This window comes from Erinaceus europaeus, chromosome 1, assembly GCF_950295315.1.
Source record: "Erinaceus europaeus chromosome 1, mEriEur2.1, whole genome shotgun sequence".
In the NCBI taxonomy this organism is placed as follows: Eukaryota; Metazoa; Chordata; class Mammalia; order Eulipotyphla; family Erinaceidae; genus Erinaceus; species Erinaceus europaeus.
The window spans coordinates 49,700,343-49,708,342 of NC_080162.1; the positions used below are offsets into that span (position 1 = coordinate 49,700,343).

The window sequence follows — 8,000 nt, forward strand, 5'->3', positions numbered from 1 at the left end:
GTAAGCATGCTAAGTGAGGGTCACAATTACTTCCTGAGAACTATTTCTTTTTTTTTTTTTTAATTTATTTATTTATAAAATAGAGTGACAAGACCATAGGGTAAGAGGGGTACAATTCCCACCACCAGAACTCCGTATCCCCTCCCCTCCCCTGATAGCTTTCCTATTCTTTTTATTATTATTTATTTAAAAAAGGAGACATTAACAAAACCGTAGGATAGGAGGAGTACAACTCCACACAATTCCCACCACCAGATCTCCGTATCCCTGACAGCTTTCCCATTCTTTATCCCTCCAGGAGTATGGACCCAGGGTCATTGTGGGATGCAGAAGGTAGAAGGTCTGGCTTCTGTAATTGCTTCCCCTCTGAACATGGACATTGACTGGTCAATCCATACTCGCAGCCTGCCTCTCTCTTTCCCTAGTAGGGTGGGTCTCTGGGGAAGCGGAGCTCCAGGACACATTGGTGGGGTTGTCTGTTCAGAGAAGTCTGGTCGGCATCATGCTGGAACTTGGTGGCTGAAAAGAGAGTTAACATACAAAGCCAAACAAATTGTTGAACAATTATGGACCTAAAGGCTGGAATATAGCAGATGAAGTGTTGGGGGGTACTCACTGCAGACTATTGTGTACTTTTGCTTTCAGGTATATATTTTGCCCTAGTTTATGGATACGTGTGAACATATGCTCTATCTCAGGGGACCTGGTCTATATCTAGGTTTTGGGACTTTGTTAGGAAGTGAACTGCCTGGAATGGAATTAGAGAATACTATGAAAGGAAAGGTCTCACTCAAGTAATGAAGCTGAAGGGTTGTCATTCTACACCTGAAGTCTCTGGACATAGTCTGAAGTGAAGCATGCTGAGGTGGCACTCACTGTATTGATTAGGTTGGGATCGGCAGATGCAATATTATTTGATATGACTTGAGAGAAGCATGCAGGAAATTGCGCCCCACCATAAGGTTTCAGGACTGGGGGAAATAGACGCTTTGAGAGCTATTTCTAAAGTCAGACTTCTTGTTGCAAACACCAAAGGGCAGGCTAGTTAACACTTCTCTGTATGTTGCAAAAGCTCCTTGTTAAAAATAAATAAATAAAAAGGAGTCTGACAGTAGCGCAGCAGGTTAAGCACATGTGGCACAGAGCGCAAGGACAGGAGTAATGATCCCAGTTCGAGCCCCGGCTTGCCACCTGCAGGGGAGTCGCTTCACAGGCGATGAAGGAGGTCTGCAGGTGTCTATCTTTCTCTCCCCCTCTCTGTCTTCCCCTCCTCTTTCCATTTCTATCTATCCTATGTTGTTGTGCGTGGGCCGTGGAGAAGAGAGAGAGGGGGTCTGGAGTGAAGAGGAAACACAAACCTTTATTTGTGCTGGCACCTCAGAGTTGGGTGCTAGAGAGGCAGGTTGGGCCACGTGGAGGTAGCAAAAATGGCCGCCTCACGCAGTAACCTTTCCTGCGTCTGAACACCGAGGTGAAGTGCTGGCAAGAGAACGAGGTGTGGAAGAAGAAGGGCTTTTATAGGAGTAGCTTTCACGAGAATGGGAAGGGGGAGGAGTAACCATAGCACTCCAGGATAGGATAATAACTCTCGTGAGAATGGGAGGGGGGAGGAGTGACCAAAGCACTCCAAGTATCGCGGGGGAAATAGACAATGCCCTGAGGGCACAACATGGTGGAACAGGCACTCTGAGAATGTCCCAACTCTTGTGGGAACTAGCAGTTGCCTAAGGGGACAACATGGCAGATGTAACTGCATCGGCACAATTTCCCAGCAATCTTATCTAACAGTGATGCCATAAATAACAACAATAATAACTACAACAACAATAAAAAAACAAGGGCAACAAAAGGGAAAATAAATAAATAAATATAAAAAATTTAAAAATATGTGGGGGTAGATAGCCTATTTGGTTATGCAAAGAGACTCTTATGTCTGAAGCTACGAAGTCTCAGGTTTAGTCCTCCACATGACCATAAATTAGAGCTGAACCTTGCTCTGGTAAAAATAAATAAATAAATAAAACAAGCTACAGGTACCCATCCCACTTTGCCCTGAAATGATTTCTTCCCTGGATGTCCACTCATTTTCCTTAGCTTACCACAGAACTGTGACTTTGAGCTTATTCCACCTGGGTCCTGCTCACCCTGCCCATCTTGCAGGCTTCCTTTGGATATTTTTGTTATGTTTTCTTTTAAGAGGGAAGGTGGCCTTCCTCATACTGCTTTGAAACACTGAAATTTGACTATTGATCTTCAGGCAGGATTCAAGGAGCTGCAGTTGTGGTTGTCTCTCCATCAGGAATGCAGAAAAATCGATGATCAGGTCTGCTTATGCTGGGTTCTGTGTAGGCCCCTAGATCTGTGCAGGAGAATTATGTGGGGTCTAACTTCTACAGACAGAGACACAGGTGGGTGGCTCTGTGCCTACCTCCCACCCTCTCCCAGGCCTGAAATCTCATCCTCCAAGGTTCCTTCCTCTGTAGGCTTCTACCACTCTCCTCTCCTGTGTGCAGTGATTGACGGAGCCATATTTCCTGTAGTATCTGAGGGACTTCTGGAAGATAAAGCCAGCATCTCTCTGGAGGCAAAGCAGAGCATATTTAAGTCAGGTAGAGAAAGACTTGCACTAGATCCATGCAAGCTTTATCATCCCTGCTTTTCCTGAGATTTATACAAGTCTGTGCTGCCAGGGAAGGGAGACAGGCAGGCAGTGGTTATTTTACATCCAAGTCTACAGTTAACCTCCTTTACAATAAAAAAAGGCTTTACATCCTTGGTTTGGTAGGTGTGGATCTACATTCTCTAGAATATTTTAAGTGTAGACTGATTAGTGTTAGAAACTCCTGCAATACTCATGAAACATAAATAATTGCCCTTAGGCAGAAGTAGAAGGTCCGTTGAAATGAAAGAGATAGAGGTTTATTTATTCATTAGCCGTCAAGATTATCATGGGGGCTCAGTGCTTGCATGATGACTCCACTGTTCCTACTGGTCATTCTTCTTCTCCTCCTCCTCCTCCTCCTCCTCCTCCTCCTCCTTCTTGAGATAGAGAAGGAGAACAAGGGGGGAGAGAAAAGGAGAAAGACACAGTCAGCACTGCTCCACTGCACACGGAACTTCTTCCCTGTAAGTGGAGATAGGGGCTTGAATCCAGATTCTCACACAAGGTAACATGAGCACTCTACCTAGTGTGCCACCACCTGCCAAATGTTTATATAACTTCTGAGTCAAAACATACATCCAGAGGGGTAGATAGCATAATGGTTATGCAAACAGACTGTCATGCCTGAGGCTTTGAAGTCCCAGATTCAATCCCCTGGATCACCATAAACCAAAGCTAATCAGGGCTCTGGTAAAAAAAAAAAAAAAAAAAAAAGATAGTGTTTTCTTTAACACAAGGACCCGCGTAAGGATCCCAGTTCAAGCCCTGGCTCTTCACCTGCAGGGGAGTCACTTCATAAGTGGTGAAGCAGGTCTGCAGGTGTCTATCTTTCTCTCCCCCTCTCTGTCTTCCCCTCCTCTCTCCATTTCTCTCTGTCCTATCCAACAACAATGACAACAATAAAACAAGGGCAACAAAAGGGAATAAATAAATAAATAAAGTACATCCAGGTCTATACATGTGTAGAATATGTCTTTAGAACTCTGCACATTGCTCTCCACTTGCAAATGAAGCTCCAATGGGAAAAAATATATCCACTAAAATGTTCCTTGATATCAGTACCACACACCTGATTAACACAAACTTGAAGACTTGCATTTATTGACAGTCACTGGATAAAGAAGTTATAGCCTCTGTCACTGGAGGAAAACTGGTCTTGAAATGAATGCAGTCTAGACTGTCCCTAGCTATGACCATAGACTGTGAGCACAGACTGACAGGGACTCACAGGCTCCATAGGCTCCTGTGCTAAACAGGAATAGATATGTACTCCTAATCAGATCAATGTGGTAAATGGTTCATTGTATTTAGATATTTTCTTCAAGTCTGGGAGACATTATTTGCCCTGGTCCATTTTTTCTAGCCCTATTCTCAACTCTGACACCATCTTCCCAGACAATACTTTTACTCCACTTGCACGTTAATTATCAAGCTCCAGCAAAAATTACCACAATCATGGGTCCCTAGGAATATACCTAAAATAGACTTCTTAGCTTCTATCCAGCTTAAAATTCCTATTCCCATATGCTCTGTTCTTGCTTTGTGGTTCCTGTTCATTAAATATTTTGTCCTGCTTTATATCTTTCTCCATTTCAGCCACTAAGTTCTAGATGTCACTATAATTCCACCTTGACTTCCCCAGGCAGATGACCTCACCAATATCTCTCCAGAGCTCAACAATAGAAACAGGCTGGGAGTATGAATCAGCCTGCCAATGCCCATGTACAGAGGAGAAGCAACTACTGTCAGACCTTTCACTTTCTGTACCCCATAAAGAATTTTGGTCCATACCCTCAGAAGGGCAAATGCTAGGGGAAGATGACCAGAGTGCTCTGAACTCTAATTTCATCAGGACACTCAGAAATGGTGGGTATGGCTTAGAAAGCAAGAGAAGGCAGTAAATAGAAAAAATGGGCAAATACATATATAATTATAGTTATAATAGTCAACACATACCTGTGATCTTGAGAGAACTAATGTAGTTTCCAGTGGAGGGAATGGGGACACAGAACTATGGTGGTGGGAAAGGTGTGAAGTTACACAAAATTATGATTTTGTAAATTAATATTAAATCACTAATACAAAATTAAAAAGTCAAAGATAGTAAATAGCAAAAGTGGAACTTAAAACCTGTACACAGACTGTAAAGACTTGTTTTCCAATATGTTTTGCTATTTGAATAAACTCTTTAGAGTAGGTAAGAAAAAAAAGAAGTCATAGCATATATACTTAATGAGTACTACTCTGCAAGCAAAAGAGATGATATGTCCTGTGTGACAAAATGGATGAATCTGGAGGTGATTATGTTTAGTGAAGTAAATAAAGAGGTGAAAAACTATTTCACTCATATGTGTAATTTAGAGAATTTAAACACAGAAACTTGGCAAAAAAAAGGTAAAATTAAATAAACAGACTACCTGTAAGACTATAAGAATGTGAGAACTATAATAATTACCATTGGCAGGGTAGGGCCACAGAACTCTGGTGGTGGGTGAAGCACGGAACTATAAACTCTATAATCTTACAATTTTATAAAGTACTATGAAGTCAACAATAAAAAATAGAAGAATAACACATAGGCTATGAAGCTCCTGGCCCCAGGAGAGCAGTCATTTCCCATGCTCCTTTCTCAAGGGTATATTTCCTAACAAACTTTTTCTTTACCCACTGCGAGGGAAAAAAACTTGTACTTACTGTTCTTAATAACATAAGGGAGAGTCATTCAGCCTAACTATCTGTCTTTCTACTCTGCCTTCCATCATAAATCCTCAGTTCTTCAACATGTCTTGTGCTCACGTAGTGACTGCTCTGGTTCTAGCATATAGCCCGCAAGCACCTGTTAAAATCCAAAAATCCACAGAAAAGCCAGATTTCTCTACTCCTTTATAGCCACACATCTTGTACATCTAGTCAATTAAAGACCAAAAAAAGTTCTTCTATAATTATCAGGATACCAGGATAGTTCTTCTGACGTAGCATTTTTATACATGGATCCCATGACCCTTCCTGGCTACCAGGGAGGCTAAGCAAGATGTTTCTGGCCTGTTTGTGCTGTGTAGGAAGAAAAGAGCCATAACTGTTTTGATATCACAACAGGCACCAGAACTGACCTGGGCATACACGACCTTAAATCCCACCTCTGAAGGGCACCTAGAGCCTGTAGTCACAAGTTTCTTTATGGAGCTGTACGGGCATGTGGGCATTACAATTCTTTGTTATGATGGCTTGTCTCTGCCATTACAGCTCATTCACACACACTGATGGTGGGAAATTGTGCAGATGCAGTCACATCTGCCATGTTGTCCCCTCAGGCAACTGCTAGTTCCCACGAGAGTTGGAACATTCTCGGAATGCCTGTTTCACCATGTTGTGCCCTCAGGGCATTGTCTATTTCCCCCGCGATACTTGGAGTGCTTTGGTCACTCCTCCCCCCTCCCATTCTCACGAGAGTTATTATCCTATCCTGGAGTGCTATGGTTACTCCTCCCCCTTCCCATTCTCACGAAAGCTGCTCCTATAAAAGCCCTTCTTCTTCCGCACCTTGCTCTCTTGCCAGTGCTTCACCTCGGTGTTCAGACGCAGGAAAGGTTACTGCGTGAGGCGGCCATTTTTGCTACCTCCACGTGGCCCAACCTGCCTCTCTAGCACCCAACTCTGAGGTGCCAGCACAAATAAAGATTTGTGTTCCCTCTTCGCTCCAGACCTCCTCTCTCTCTTCTCTGCGGCACAAAACGACACACTGAGACCCCACACACTCAATGCTAACAGCGACATTAGCCATCAGTTACTGAGTCAATCCCAAGCTCTTCCTTGATGGGTCCAAATGTTCTCTCATGTGTTGGGACCGTCCCTAGTCTATACCAAGTATTCTCATGTGAATTCCACCAAGTAGGGAAGTGACAGGGCCCACCCCAGAGAAGTAATTCACTTGCTGGTCTATTTTCCAACCCACATTTTTATGAAAGATTTCCTTTGATGAAGATGTTGACACCTAGAAATAACTGAGAATAACTACTTTGAGTGGTATCTGTGTTTGTGTGAATTTTAAACTGCCTTTTCTAATGTGGGAGGAATCCTTCAGCAAAGCTATTTTATTTAGCAAGAATTTTAACCAGGTTTTTGGTGTCTAATAGAAGAAATCATGACTGGTTAGTAGGATGGATTTCTCTTTTTTCTTGCTTTTAGGGGCCTCTTGCTGATGAATTTGTCAGACTCTGTTTATACCTGAGATAAGACTTAGAAACTTGTGCATACTCACCTCAAAATCACAGAAGATGAGAATATTTCAGGCCAAGTAATTCACTTCGTTGATCAAATTGTTTCTTTTTTCTGTTTCCTTCTAACTCATGCCATTAGATATTGAATCTGTTGCCTAGAGTGGAAGAATTGAGGTTGAATTTGCTTTTTTTCTTAGTGTAGAATGCGGGGGGGGGGGATTAACTAGAGTTGAACACCTCCTAATCCTCCACAGAAATGTGATGTTTGCAATTTGTTTTTTCACCTTCTCTAATCTTCATGCAGCCTTGGGTAGGGGTGGGATCCACACAGCTGAGTGTATAATAATTCCACCAGTAAAAACAAAGGGATGCCCCAGGGTTTGAGTGGAGACTGAAATGTCCCAAGACCATCTCAGTGATGAAAAGGTGATCTGGGCACAGTACCAAGGATTACTTATCAGATTCCAAGTGCCATTGTCCTTGGAGCCTCCCCTGCTGCTGGCACTTGTGGAAGGTGGGCTCCATGGGGCTTAAGGGGGCTGAGCTGGCACCAGGCTTGGGGTGCAGGATCCCTGACACAGTTCCTGATTGGGATCTTTGTTTGGTTCCGGCAAAGACTGAGGCACCATGGAAACTAGAAAACAGACAAAATGACTCATCTTGGCTGAGAGCCCAGAAAATGTATGCTAATGTCTTCTTGCTGACAAAAATAAGATTATAGAGATATTGAGTACAAAAAGCGACTCAACCTCAAATAAAACTTCTCTTTAATCCATCAACACGAAAACCTACTAGTTATTTGGGATCCAAAGTGGCAAAGAGAAAACCATCACTTGAGTAAAGTTGCCTATTGAATTTATTTATTTATTTATTTATTTATTTATTTATTTATGTTTGATTATCTCTGGGGTTTGGTGCTGGCACTATGAATTCACTGATCCACTGCTTTCAGTGGCCATATTCTCCTCCCTCCTCCATATTTTACATGATAAGACAGAAAGAAATTGAGAAGGGAGAGGAAGATGGAGAAAGAGAGACACCTGCAGACCTGCTTCACCCCTTGGGAAGTGTCTCCCCTGCAAGTGGGGATTGAGGACTCAAACCTGGGTCCTTGAGCAGGT

At 42.8% G+C, this 8,000-nt stretch overlaps 1 long non-coding RNA gene across 1 annotated transcript; it reads right to left on the reverse strand.

The window, feature by feature from the left end:
* Positions 1–5,290: 5,290 nt before the first annotated feature.
* LOC132541838 (uncharacterized) lies at positions 5,291–7,473 on the reverse strand. Its single transcript, XR_009552926.1, has 3 exons — positions 7,324–7,473; positions 6,921–7,034; positions 5,291–5,713 (listed from the first exon to the last, which is right to left on the reverse strand). It is a non-coding gene; the product is annotated as an uncharacterized LOC132541838 (long non-coding RNA).
* Positions 7,474–8,000: the final 527 nt, after the last annotated feature.